The 14422-nt window shown below is 40.7% G+C and overlaps 1 protein-coding gene across 1 annotated transcript in view; it reads right to left on the bottom strand.

Moving 5' to 3' along the window:
* LOC143291653 (selenoprotein S-like) overlaps positions 1–14422 on the bottom strand; it is a 95531-nt gene that overhangs the window by 20995 nt on the left and 60114 nt on the right. The gene's annotated exons all lie outside the window — the stretch shown is intronic.

The following is a 14422-nucleotide window of genomic DNA, read 5'->3' as shown; positions in this document are numbered from 1 at the left end:
GATGATGAGTTCCAGCGCAAGTCCTTGCCATGTGAATTAAGACACTCCCAGTCCATTCCAAGCTTCAAAACCAAAACCTCAAGATTCATCTGTTTAAAATTGCTTTTAATTGATTTCCTGGTGCCTGCGACAGTGTGGGTGTGTGCTTGTTTCGGTTTTCCGTGTGCGTTGTTGGGGAGTTGTGTGGAGGGAAGGGAGAGAGGAAGAGTGGGACTGATTTTTTTTTTTCTTTTTTTGGGGGTGAGGGTGGGGGGGGGGGGGGGGGGGGGGGGGGGGTTGTAATTGAGTTTTGTATTGTTTGGGCGTTGAGACACTGAGTTTAGCATGTACATTTGATGCAGTGTCTTGTCATTATCCGTCGTTTTTGCACACTTGGTTTGACCAACCTGCACGTTTTTATGGATGATATCTATCTATCTCTTTGTAAAGAGCTTTCTGCAAAATCACTTGATTAGGCACTATAAAAGTAAACTTATATTGTTATCATTATTATTATTATTATCATCATTATCATACGGATAATACTCGTTCTAGTAATACTGTAAATGATCATAATGATAACATTTATAACAAACACCATAATAATAACAATTATTATCATCATTGCTATTACTGTTGTTGTTACTGTTTTTGTTGTTGTTGACAAAATACATGGCTGCACCTGCCCTGCCGAGTTCTTCAAACGATGACGTCGTCAATTCCATTTCGAACATTAGCAAAGTGCGGAACCATGACCAGCGACTGGGGAAAGATTTTTGGAATCATAAATAACTGGGGGAAAAAAGAACAGAAAAAAGAAATAAAAATTCCACAGGATAATTAGCGAGCGATGAACTCACGAATGGTAATCAATGTAATGGACACTAGACCAAAACTGAAACCTGCTCGCATCAAAACGATAATTAGACAGTCTAATTCTGGACCTGGAACATTGAAACAATGATTGGAGACATTATGCTGGACTTGGAAGATTTTTGAAGATTCTTCTTTTTATGTTGGAGGGGGTGCAGGCGGAGCGGGGGTGGGGGGTAGAGGGGGGTGGGGTGAGGGGGTGTTGTTGACTTGAAGATTCATTACCTCTGTTCACTTTGATGTTATTGGCCTCTGCTGATTTGTTGTTGTTGTTGTTGTTTTGAAATATATTTTTTCTCTCCGACCTGAAGATTTATCACTGCCACTAAAAACCCGACTTTTATTTCACATGTTGAAATGAAAGGTTCACATCTACTTATCTATTCATTCATTTATTTCTTAATTAATTCTTACCTCTGTCAGTGGTTCGTTTCAGCCATTGTTTGGAAAGAAAATGAAAAGTCGTGATGAAGATGGGGAAAGTTTTAAAACTTTGATTGCTCTATTATCACGATCGTAATACAATGGACTGCGGATCGATGTGGGTTGCCAAAAACACAATTCGTCCGTCTCCAGCACATAACTTATGGGTTCGTCAAACACTTCTTTCTGATAGTCAGCAAAACTCTGATTTGGATCGTTATGTTAGTGAGCAAAACTATGATTTGGATCGTTAAGTACCGGTAACCCATCCGGATATCCCCCCACCCCCTCTAGCGTCGGCATTTTCAGTGGTGGTCGTGTGCAGCAGAAATCACACGTGCGCCGTGAAGGCTTTGGCTCTTGTCTTTGATTTCTTTCTTTCTTTTTATTTTCTAATACCCCGGTAGCCACAAGAAGAAGAAGAAGATGATGATGATGATGATGATGACGATGATGTTGATGATGCCGATGAAGAATATTGAACTGACTGAATTATTTTTGAAGAAGAAGAAGAAGAAGAAGAAGAAGAAGGAGGAGGAGGAGGAGGAGGAAGAGAAGAAGAAAAGGAAGAAAAAGAAAAGGAAGAATAAGAAGGGGAAGGAAAAAGAAAAGAAGAAGACCAAGAATAAGAACAAGAGGAAAAACAAGAACAACAAGAACAACTGAAAAAACAAACAAAAAACCAAAACCACGCCCTCAACACACACCCCACCTCCTCCTACCACACGAAGCCATCAAAACCAGACAGAAACGACAACCCACTGCCGGAAACACGTTATTTACCCGGTTTACATAGCGTGCGCAACATCGCCAATCGAAATTATCGCATAGATCTTAGGAGAAGAAGGAGGAGAAGGAAGAGGAAGAGGAGAGGAAGACGAAGAAGACGACGAAGGAGGAGGAGGAGGAGGAGAAGAAGAAGACCAACAACAACCACAACATCAAAAACAAGAACAACAACCCGTTTCACCGTGTCACACACCCCGCCACCAAAAGCCATCAAAACGACACAGAAACGAAAACGAACTGCCGGAAATCCTCTTACATCGCGCGCAAAACGCTTCCCAATGGAAATATCACACGAGTTTCTCTTTTAAACTGCAACTGCAAACGTTACTCCAGAGATGAAATGTCAACAAGGAAAGAAAGAAAGGAGAAAAAACAACAAACCGAAACAATAACAACAACAAAAGAGACCTTAGGGAGTAAGTGACATTTTGTTTTCGTTTTACCTCAAAAGATGGGAAAGGGGGGAGAAAGTGGTAGGGGGGGAGAGATGGGAAGGAGAAAGGGGGTGAGGAAATGGGTGTGTGGAGTGGATGAGGGAGTTGGGGGGTATTTCTTTCTGTCAGTCTTACTAATCAGCCACAAACGTGTGTGGAGGCGAACCGAGTCGCGAAAGATGTGGAGGTGAGGGGTGGGGGTAGGGGGTTAGGAGGTTAAGGGTGTGTGTGTGTGGTGGGGGGAAGGGCTGTAAAGGCCTGAAATTTTTTGTTTCCTGTTCCTGCCATTTAAAGACTGAGACGAGAGAAAGAGAGAGAGATACAGAGAGACGGAGAGAAGGTGGGAGAAAGAGCTGGAAAGAGGATAGTATCAGAGAGAGAGAGAGAGAGAGATTCAGATTCAGATGGTTTATTCATTAAGGCCAAAGCCCCATATGAACGAGAGAGAGAGAGAGAGAGAGAGAGAGAGGACAGAGAGAGACAGAGAGAGAGAAAGAAAGAGAGAGGGAGGTTGGTTAGGGTGGGGGTGGAGTTAGAATGAACGAGGAAAGCACGTTGTCGTGGAGGTAGAGGAAGTGAAATCACTGTCTATCTTTCAATCTGTCTGTCTGTCTATGTAGGTCTATGTTTGTCTATGTCCGGCCGCTATGTAATGCTGTGTAACTATCGATGACGGATCGTATCTTTTATCACTTTTCACTTCGCCCTTGCAAGCGCAATACTGCATACATCGAGCTGAAAGATATATCAGAAAATAAAATCACCTTTGTTCTTTCCTGTAAGTGTTTCTTTTTTGGTGTGCAAGATAGTGTGTGAGTGAAACAGATCGCCCGAAGTGGAGTATCCTTCGCTCTTCAAAACGCAGCGCGGTAAGCAAGTTTGTCGACGTCTGCTTCTGGTCTGAGAGGGTTGGTGACAAAAATAGGTAACGGACATTGCTCCTCACAACCAATCGACTTAAGAGACATATCAACTAAAAGATCACGTTCTCTACTTTACGTGGGCTAAGCTTCCTGATGATATATTTTACTCGATTTATAAAAAGGTGGCTCAAAATTTACCTATTTTTCTTGACGCTCTACTGCGCTTCCAGACAAAATAAATCTTCTAGTCAAACCCACCACTGAAAAATTCATTCTTTCATCTCTAAAATGCGTTATAAAATGACCCGACATCTTTTACGGAGCAGCATCCGTTTATTGAAAAAGTGGAGACCTCGTTTGTTTTTTGTTTTTTTATACCACTAATCAACTAATCTATTTTTAGATCTGAGGTTTCAATGTCCGGCTTCGTGGAAGTCTTGTTGCATAGCTCAAAGTAGTTGACGTTTTGATTCAAATACGGGGGGAAATTATTAAAAAAAAAAAAATGGAAACCAACTTTACATTACTTATTTTAGTAAGTATTTGAATGATAGGTTTCATAATTTTAGTTATTAGCATCGTTTTCTGTTGTGAAACAATTTTCTTTCCGACAATGAAAGACCGCCAATAAATTCATCAAAATAGACGAGTTTTTCAGTGAGAAGTTCAGCTGGCCTTGTTCAACTTTGTGATACTTACTCTATTTTCTTACTTCTGTTTTTATTTCACACACACACACACACACACACACACACACACACACACAGAGAGAAAGACAGAGGAAAACCTAATCAAAATAACACTACCAGGGGTACATTTGATGCAGTATTGTAAGACTGTTGATTCCTTTCAACCTTTCTACACTTCAACACTGATACGGAGGATGCATTAGTTCAGCTGAATGTCTGTACTTTAGAACTGGTACGATGAGCTGTGCTGATCAATAGTTAATAATGATGTATAAACAAGAAAACAATTACATAAAGTGATGCATACATATTGATTTTGAAACACACACACACACACGCAAATCCTGAAAAATATCTAAAAGGAGAATCATTTTTAACATTAATGGAGCACATTATACCTGATCATCTTGAATAAAGCTTATTTTTTTCATGCAATCTTATTAAAAGCTGTCATTTATCATTAACATTTGCTGTCTTATAAGTCTACATTCTTTCTGGAACCTGAAAATATCTTAAATGTTTATGTAGATTCAATAGTTTTGTATGACACTGGCATTCAGCCAATAACATTAACAGCCAACTTAAAAAAAAAAAAAAAAAATCTGATCATATACGGAGAGTTTTGACTATGAGAATGCATTATCGGCAGTTCTACACCGGTTCTAACATGCCATTTTGTGCGATTGGCTAAAATCGCGGAATTTTTTGAAAATTCAAAACTCTATATCTCAAAACCTATTTGAGATGTTGCTTTGGAATTTACTTCATTGCATTCTTTCATTCCAGCAAATATGAGGCTTCTGCTATGAATCTGAAAATTTTGCCGGACCTACCTGGTCTATGTATGTATGTATGTATCAATCCATCCATCTATCCATATATATGTATACGTGTGCGAGGAGACAGCGAAAGGGGGTGAAGAGAGCGCGGTATATGGGGAGAGAGAGAGAGAGAGAGAGAGAGAGAGAGAGAGAGAGAGAGAGAGAGAGAGAGACAGAGAGAGAGAGACAGACAGGCAGGCAGGCAGGCAGGCAGGCAGACAGACAGAGAGAACAAAAACAGTCATAACTGAAATGTCCGTTTTCTTGCAATTTTTCGCGAGACTTGATAATCTGATATCTAACATTAATAACGGAATAATTTAAAAACACAACAAGCAACTTACTATTAACAACATTTCACAACATCAACTGCTACATCTGGAACACGACAACGACGACAACGATAACGACGATTACTGTTAACTTCCATTGCATATTCCATAATCTCACCCCCCAAAACACTGTGTTCGAATAAAATGACCGTTATTTATAGTCATTATCATCATCACCATCCTCCGCCTCCTCCTCCTCATTCCTGATCGTAAATTACAAATTAATATAAACGATATGAAAGCATTTCTTTTCTTCTTTTTTCCCCAAGACACTGCAAAATCTGCTGTTCATTTCATGTTCAGTTCTTTTCCTCGCGGCATTTTCTTCTTGTTCTTCCTCTCGGCAAGAACTAATTAAGTGATTGGATCATCTAAGTGCGGAGGGAATTTTGGCCACAGACTCTGAACCGCGTAAATACGTTCGAATTAGATTTATGATATAAAAAAAAGAGAAGAAGAACAAAAAGAAGGCCTTGTTTGTGAAAACACATCTGACTTTTAACGTCACCAAATGTGATTTTTGTTCTCTCCCAAAATTGAATAATTCATTATTCATCCCATCCCCCAATTTATCTATGCATTTCTGTTTTGTTTTTTTATTCATTCACTTGTTCGTTCACTTTTTGGTGAAAGCATTTATCTATTCGTTTAATTCTACGAACATGATTTCATGTAATCGCTATATTCACGTCCTAATTAAATTATCAATTATTCATTCGTTTACCTATCAAACTGCACGTATTCATTTATTTGTTCATTTATTTATCTAATCACTTGCTCATTTCACTAATTCATAACTGTTTATTCATCCATACTCGCCAAAATAGGTAATTATATTCAATATCAACAAAAAGAATCTGTTCACCTACAATTTATCAAATCAATAAACAAAGTGGCTATAAATGTATGTGTATTTTTGCCTTCATTACCCTCTTCTTGGGCGCAACAACCGAGTGAACATAGGGTTGGACGCTCAATCTGGGAGCCCTAGGTTTGAATTCAGGTCACAGCACCTGGTGGGTTAAAGTGTAGATTCCCCCCAGCAATCCCCTCCCTCCTCCAGCCCCCCCCCCCCCCCCACCCCCTCCCCAATCTTCCAGGTCATAACTGCCACAGCCCGGTTATTCTTCCCGTGTGTACACAAGCAGGTCAAATGCGCACGTTAAAGATCCCGCAATCCACGTCAGTGCTCGGTGGGTTATGGAAACAAGAACAGACCCAGCATGCACACCCTGAGTGACTGCCTACATGGCGAGGTAAAAACGGTGATGCCGGTAAAACGTCTGCTCGTAAATACAAGAGAACGGGAGAGCTGCAGCCCATGAACGTAGAGGAGTAGGAGGATGTGGAGAAAAAAGAGGTAGGAGGAGGAAGGAAGAGGAGGAGGAGGAGGAAGAAATGAACAAGGATAAGGAGGAGAAGAAAAAGAAGGAGGAGAGGAAGAGGGAGGAGGAGGAAGAGAAAGGGAAGTAGAAGGAGGAGGAAGAGGAGGATGAGGAGGGGAGGAGGAGAAGAGAGGAAGGAGGAGGAGAAGAGGAAGAAAAAGAAGACGAAGGAGGAGGAGGTAGGGAAAGAAGAAGACGACTACTAAGAAGAAGGAGGAGGAGGAGGAGGAGAAGAAGAAAAAGAAAGTTTATGTTTTTTCTGCCCTTGGTTACCCCCAATGGGGATGTCGAGGGGCTCCTTCAACATGAACGACATCCCCCAACCTTCTGGGAAATCCGTGGTAGAAATCTCCTCTTGTCTGGCTTTCCCCTTCTCTTTTCTGCCGTCCCGTCCTTTCTTATGTTATGCCTTGCTCGTCCATGCACCTATAGCAGACAGTTTTTCCAGCAAGTCTTGATTTTGCGGGGTGTTGGGGGCGGTGGAGTCTTTTTCTGGACTTGATAATTGGGCATTCTTACCATGCTGTATTCCTTTTTGCGCCTACCCTTTGGCAATACGTGTGAGATACCCGTTGGCAATAATAAACATTTTTTTGGTTTTGTGTTATAGAATATGAATTCGTGTACCATACAGGATCATTTTTATGTTCAGGTTCTTTTTTAAAAAACATTTTTTTAAATCATCCCCCCCCCCCCCCCATTCATATGGCGAAATACTGCCGGAATGATCAAGTCAGAAGCATGTCCCAGCTTTACGTGCATGAATATGACTGCAATTGTGCCTATATACTCGTATATATATATATATACATATATATATATATATATAAATCTACGGGATCGCGATACAGTTTTTCAGAGATGATAATGTCGGTCCTGTGAGTTCGGCTGGGCTATGAGCAACAAAGATAATGATAAGATTCAACCACTGTGCCTTCAGTTCCCCATAAGTGGTATTTATTTATTTATTTATTGTATTTCTTTTTATCACAACAGATTTCTCTGTGTGAAATTCGGGCTGCTCTCCCCAGGGGACAGCGCGTCGCTATACTACAGCGCCACCCGTTTTTTTGGTATTATTTCCTGCGTGCAGTTTTTTTTTTTTTTCCTATCGAAGTGGATTTTTCTTCAGAATTTTGCCAGGAACAACCCTTTTGTTGTCGTGGGTTCGTTTACGTGCGCTAAGTGCATGCTGCACCCAGGACCTCGGTTTATCCTCTCATCCGAATGACTAGCGCCCAGACCACCACTCAAGGTCTAGTGGAGGGGGAGAAAATATCGGCGGCTGAGCCGTGATTCGAACCAGCGCGCTCAGATCTGTACATTGTGTGCCCCTCCACCTCCCCATCCCCCACCTGCATGAGGAGGCTGGTTGCGTTGAGCATAATCTATTTCATTGTTAATCTGGTAAAGCATGGCGCGAAAGTAAATGTTTTTAGAGTATAGATATATTATGTATTGTTAACATTGTTTTCTTTTACGTTGGACTTAATGATTATCATTATGTATGTTGGTTGGAAGTAACTGTCTTGTGCTGGGTTTTAGTTAAAACTGGAATAAAATATTTGCCTCTTTGGCATTTTTTGACGCCCAATCCGAAGTTGAGGTCTCACTCGTGTGTGTGTGTGTGTGTGTGTGTGTGTGTGTGTTAGACATTGTGCTGGTGAGTGACCAGTCGCACCTGACTGATGCTCACAAAAAAGAAATTTTTAAAGGTAATCTCAGAAGAGTTTGAAGTAAAATAATACATATTTAAATTCCAAACAATCGCCAATAACGAAATACACACCGAAATTAGATGGTAGAAAGGAAGGAGGGAGTGTGTGGGTGTAAGAGTTCAGGTTCTGTTTTAAACGACAGAACTAAAACCAGAGAAAAAACGGCGAATCTGTGGGCTTTTTCGTTTTGTTTTGTTTCTTTGTTTGTCACATCTGTATCTATATGTTTTCTGGGGTATCGTTTAGCACGACAAGCAACACACACACACACACACACAAAGGGAGAGAGAGAGAGAGAGAGAGAGAGAGAGAGAGTGAGAGAGAGAGAGAGAGAGAGAGAGAGAGAGAGAGAGAGAGAGAGAGAGAGAGAGAGTCACACACACACACACATGCGGATGATATATTACAGGAGAAAGAAAATGAGACGAGGATAAAATACAGAAAATTCAATTGCGAGACACACACACACACAAGAGCAGATATGAACACACACACACACACACACACACATTATATGGGACACACACCCACACACACCCACAGAGAGAGAGAGAGAGAGAGAGAGAGAGACAGAGAGAGACAGACAGACAGATAGATATAGAGCGGGAGAGATACAGAGATATACAGAGAGAGGGGAAAACAGAGACAGAGAGAAACAGAGACAGAAACGACAGACAGAAACAGAAAACAGAGAGGTAAAAGCAAACAAAAAAGACACATAGACAGACAGACAGACAGACAGACAGTGGCAAGGACAGAGACTCGAAACAGCAACGGGAGCTTGCTCGACGGTCCTCAAAACACGCCATTTCCTTTTTCTGTTGCACACATCGCTTCCTTTCGCTCTGTGAAGCGACGTCCGTGAGATTTTGTTTCGGCCCCCCCCCCCCCCTCCTTCCTTTCTCTCTCTTCCTATATATCCCCCCCCCACCCTCCCTCTAACATCCTCTCCCCCACCCCCACACTCCTCTCCATGTCCGGAATTTCCTCCTCACCTCCATTTCATAAAAAAAAATCCCGCCTCCCCCACCCCCCTCCTCCCTCCCCACCTCACCCTATCCCCTACCCTCCTTCCAACCCCCGACCCCCAAACGAATTTCGAAAACAAAGGTCAGTCAGCCAGCCCCCGAATTAGACAAGGGGTAAAATTAAACCCGGAAGTTTCAGGGTGATCTGAACAACAAAGTACAAATGAAAAATACGCACACGAAACACGGTGAGTTCTGAAAAGAAAAGAAATGAAATGGAGAAAGAAAGAAAGAAAGAAAGACAGAAAGTGTGTTTACTGAAGGAATGTTGAATACGAGATTGACGAAAGGAAACATTCGTGTTTTGCGGCTTCATTTAGCCTTTGTTTTTATTGCCGAATGCAGGAACTGTTCTGTATGGGAATGATTTGGTCTGTAATGCTGGAATAAAATGCGTATTTCTGCTCGTGTCTCTGCGACACTCTATATGACTTGCTGTATTCTACTGTATTATAGTGTACTGAATTACTAAGCACTGCACTGCACTGCACTGCATTGCACTGTATTGTATTGTATTGTATTGCGTCGAATCGCATTGCATAGCATTGGCGTTGCACTGTATTGTGTTGCGCTGTAATGTACTGCGTTGCACTGAACTGTACTCCGTTACAATGCACTGCACTGCATTGCGTTGCACTTTACTATTGGACTGCATTGCGTTGCTCTGTATTCTGTTGGATTGCAATGCGTCGCACTGCACTGTTTTGTATTCTGCTGGATTGCAATGCGTTGGACTGTTTTGTTGGATTGCAATGCGTTGCACTGCATTGTAAGGTATTCTGTTGGATTGCACTGCATTGTACTGTATTCTGTTGGATTGCATTGCGTTGCACTGCATTGTACTGTATTCTGTTGGATTGCATTGCGTTGCACTGCATTGTACTGTATTCTGTTGGATTGCATTGCGTTGCACTGCATTGTACTGTATTCTGTTGGATTGCACTGCATTGTACTGTATTCTGTTGGATTGCACTGCATTGTACTGTATTCTGTTGGATTGCACTGCATTGTACTGTATTCTGTTGGATTGCATTGCGTTGCACTGCATTGTACTGTATTCTGTTGGATTGCATTGCGTTGCACTGCATTGTACTGTATTCTGTTGGACTGCAATGCGTTGCATTGCATTGTACTGTATTCTGTTGGACTGCAATGCGTTGCACTGCATTGTACTGTATTCTGTTGGATTGCAATGCGTTGCGCTGTATTGTTGGATTGCAAAGCGTTGGGCTGTATTGTTGGATTGCATTGCGTTGCACTGCATTGTTCTGTATTCTGTTCGATTGCAAGGCGTTGTACTGCATTTTACTGTATTCTGTTGGATTGCATTGCGTTGCACTGCATTGTACTCTATTCTGTTGGATTGCAATGCGTTGCGCTGTATTGTTGGATTGCAATGCGTTGCGCTGTATTGTTGGATTGCAATGCGTTGCGCTGTATTGTTCTGTATTCTGTTGGATTGCATTGCGATGCACTGCATTGTACTCTATTCTGTTGGATTGCATTACGTTACACTGTATTTTGTTGGACTGCATTGCACTGTATTCTGATGTATTACATTGCATTATGTTGGACTGAATTCTGTTGCATTGCATTGCATTCTGTTGGACTGCACTGCACTGCGTTGCATTCTGTTGGATTGCATTGCGCTGCACTGTACTCTATTCTGTTGGATCGCATTGCGCTTCACTGTATTCTGTTGGATTGCATTGTGTAGCATTGTACTGTTCTGAATTCTGTTGAATTGCATTGCGTTGCACTTCACTGCACTGTATTCTGTTGAATTACATTGCGTTGCACTGCACCGTACTGCGTTTACTGCAGTGTCTTTTGGTGGTGTTTTTTTTTTCTTTTTGTTTTTTTACCGACTTCATCGTACTGCCTTGCAATGCACTGTGTTGTATTGCACTGTATTACGTTATACTGAATGCACTGCTTTGTTTTACAATGCACTATAAGGTGCAAAATGGTTAAGACGCTTAACTCTCTTCGTTTCTCTAGTTTCTCCTGTTGTGTTAACTCTCTTCACTTTTCTAGTTTCTTCTGTTATGTTAACTCTCTTCACGTCTCCGCTATCTCCTGTTATGTTAACTCTCTTCTCGTCTCTACTTTCTCTTATGTTAACTCTCTTCACTTCTGTAGTTTTTCCTTTTATGTTAACTCTCTTCACTTCTCTACTTTTTCCTGTTACGTTAACTGTAGAAAAGTCTCCTGTTAACTCTCTTCGCTTCTCTAGTTTTTTTCCTGTTAACTCTTCATTTTTCTAGTTTCTTCTGTTATGTTAACTCTCTTCATGTCTCTACTTTCTCCTGTTATGTTTACTCTCTTCGCTTCTCCAATTTGTCTCGTTAACTCTCTTCGCTTCTCTAGTTTCTCCTGTTATTTTACTTTCTTCAAGTCTCTAGTTTCTCCTGTTATGTAAACTCTCTTCGCTTCTCTAGTTTCTCCTGTTATGTTAACTCTCTTCGCTTGTCTAGTGTTTCTCCTGTTATGCTAACTCTCTTCGCTTCTCTGGTTTCTCCTGTTATCTTAACTCTCTTCACTTCTATAGTTTCTCCTGTTAACCCTCTTCACTTCTCTAGTTTCTCCTGTTATGATATATGTCTTCGCTTCTTTAGTTTCTCCTGTTAACTCTCTTGGCTTCTCTAGTTTCTCCTTTTAACTCTTTTCGCTTCTCTAATTTCTCCTGTTATGTTAACTCTCTTCACTTCTCTAGTTTCTCCTGTTATGTTAAATATCTTCGCTTCTCTAGTTTCTCCTGTGAACTCTCTTCACTTCTCTAGTTCCTCCTGTTAACTCTCTTCGCTTCTCTAATTTCTCCTATTAACTCTCTTCGCTTCTCTAGTTTCTCCTGTTATGTAAACTCTCGTCATTTCTCTAGTTTCTCCTGTTAACTCTCTTCACTTCCCTAGTTTCTCCGGTTACGTTAACTCTCTTCACTTCTCTAGTTTCTCCTGTTAACTCTTAACTTCTCTAGTTTCTCTTGTTAACACTTTTCGCCTTTCTAGTTTCTCCTGTTAACTCTCTTCGCTTCTCTAGTTTCTCCTATTGACTCTCTTCATTTCTCCAATTTCTCCTGTTCTATTAACTCTTCGCTTCTCTAGTTTCTCCCGTTATGTTAACTCTCTTCGTTTCTCTAGTTTCTCCTGTTATGTTAACTCTCTTCGTTTCTCTGGTTTCTCCTGTTATGTTAACTCTTCATTTCTCCAGTTTCTCATGTCAACTCTCTTCGCTTCACAGGATTTTCTTGCTGTGTTAATTGTGAACTCTCTCCATCCCTCAGGGTTTTTTTCCCAACTGACATTAACTCTCATAGTTCCTAAAGTTCCTCAAGTTTCTCATGTCAACTGTTCACTATCTTCTCTCCCCTGGTTTCTCCTGACGAGTTCCCTGTTCGCTCTACAAAATTCCTCCAGTTTCTATTTCGTCAACCGTCAACTCCCTTTACTCCCCTGTTTTTTTCTGTCATGTGAACTCTCTCCGCTTTTCTAATTCATACTGTTCTATTAACTCTTTTATCTCCTGTCGTCTCCTGTCATATTAACACTCTTTAATGCGATGGTAGTTTCTCCTGCCATGTAAACTATATTCTCTTTTCGAAAACTATTTTCTTTTCGAATTTCTACTGCTCTGTTCAATCTTAATGCTCCGGTCTTTTTCTACGATGTCAAATCTCTTTCATGCTCTGGTTTCTCCTGTCATGTAAACTTTTTCGCCTTTTCTAATGTCTACTGTTCCTTTGAATCAATTTGCTCCGGTCTTTTCTTGTTATATCGAGTCAACACTCTTTGATGCTTTTATTCCCCCCTGTTGTGTTAACTCTTGTTACTCCTCTAGTTTCGCCGGTTATTTTAACTGTTAGCTTTCTTCACCTGTCTGAGTCTTCCTGCTGTGTTAACTCTCTTCTTTTCCTCTCAGAACTCTCTATGCCCCTCTTTTTCTCTCTCCCGTGTTTTCTTGGTTCTCCCGAATGTAAACTGTTTTGGTTCTCCTGGGTGTAAACTGTTAATCCTATTCACTCCTCGTTTTTTCCTACTGGTATCATCATCATCATTTTCTAAACTGTTTCTTCTGCTGTATTGATCGTTAACGCCCTTCTCTCCTATGTTTTCTCCTTCATTCTGGTTTCTCCTGTTATGTTAATCTTCTTTTCCCTTCAGGAAGATAAGGACTCCGTTTTCGTACCTTAGGTTCCCTCCCTCCACCCTTCTGTTCCCAACCGCTTTCTCTGTTAGTATTTTCTTGAAATTATTTGATTCACAAATAAAACCAATTCTGTTATATGGCTCTGAAATCTGGGGATTAATGCAAATTTCACCAATAGAAAAAAGTGCACATGTTTGCTTTAAAACAAAACAAAACAACTTCTTATTCCTTCTTGTCGTGTATAAAGTACTGGATCAGACTTACAAGAATGGATGAAAATAGACTTCCTCGTAAATCTTATAAAATGCTTCTATCGCTATGTGATCGAGATAAAGAGTGCTGGGCATCTCAGGAACGAAACACTTTATATAAATTTGAATTCGGCTTTGTTTGGGAAAATCGAGGTGTAGAAAATACAAGAGGATTCTTGAATGATTTCAAATAAAGAACAAAAACTGATCGACTGCCATAGTCAAAACTGGTACAAACATTCTTCACAACAGCAGCAGGCTCAGCGTTTATCGAAATTTCAAATCATCCATATCACTGGAATCTTACTTTACAGCAGTTAAAAGTAAACACATAAGAGATGTGCTTATAAGGTTTAGAATAGGAGCCTCGGATATACGTACACACAAGATGAGATTTGCTTTCGTCAGTCCAAACGACCTGAAATGTCCACTATGTAACGCTGTTATTGAAGACGAGATACACACTTTACTTTACTGTAAATCTCTTTACGATCTGCGACATAAATATATTCCATGTTGGTACACGAAGCATCCCTCTGACAAAAGTTTAGAATTTATAATGCATGACACAAAAACCCTTCATGATCTAGGTCGCTTTATTTATCACTCAAATAAACGTCGCGCTGCTTTATTAGGATAACGGGTACAACCTAGGTTCTGTTATGTTATACACTTATAACGACGAAAGTAC

This window comes from Babylonia areolata, chromosome 17 (assembly GCF_041734735.1).
Source record: "Babylonia areolata isolate BAREFJ2019XMU chromosome 17, ASM4173473v1, whole genome shotgun sequence".
NCBI classification, from domain to species: domain Eukaryota; kingdom Metazoa; phylum Mollusca; class Gastropoda; order Neogastropoda; family Buccinidae; genus Babylonia; species Babylonia areolata.
This window is presented reverse-complemented; position numbering and strand designations above follow the sequence as displayed.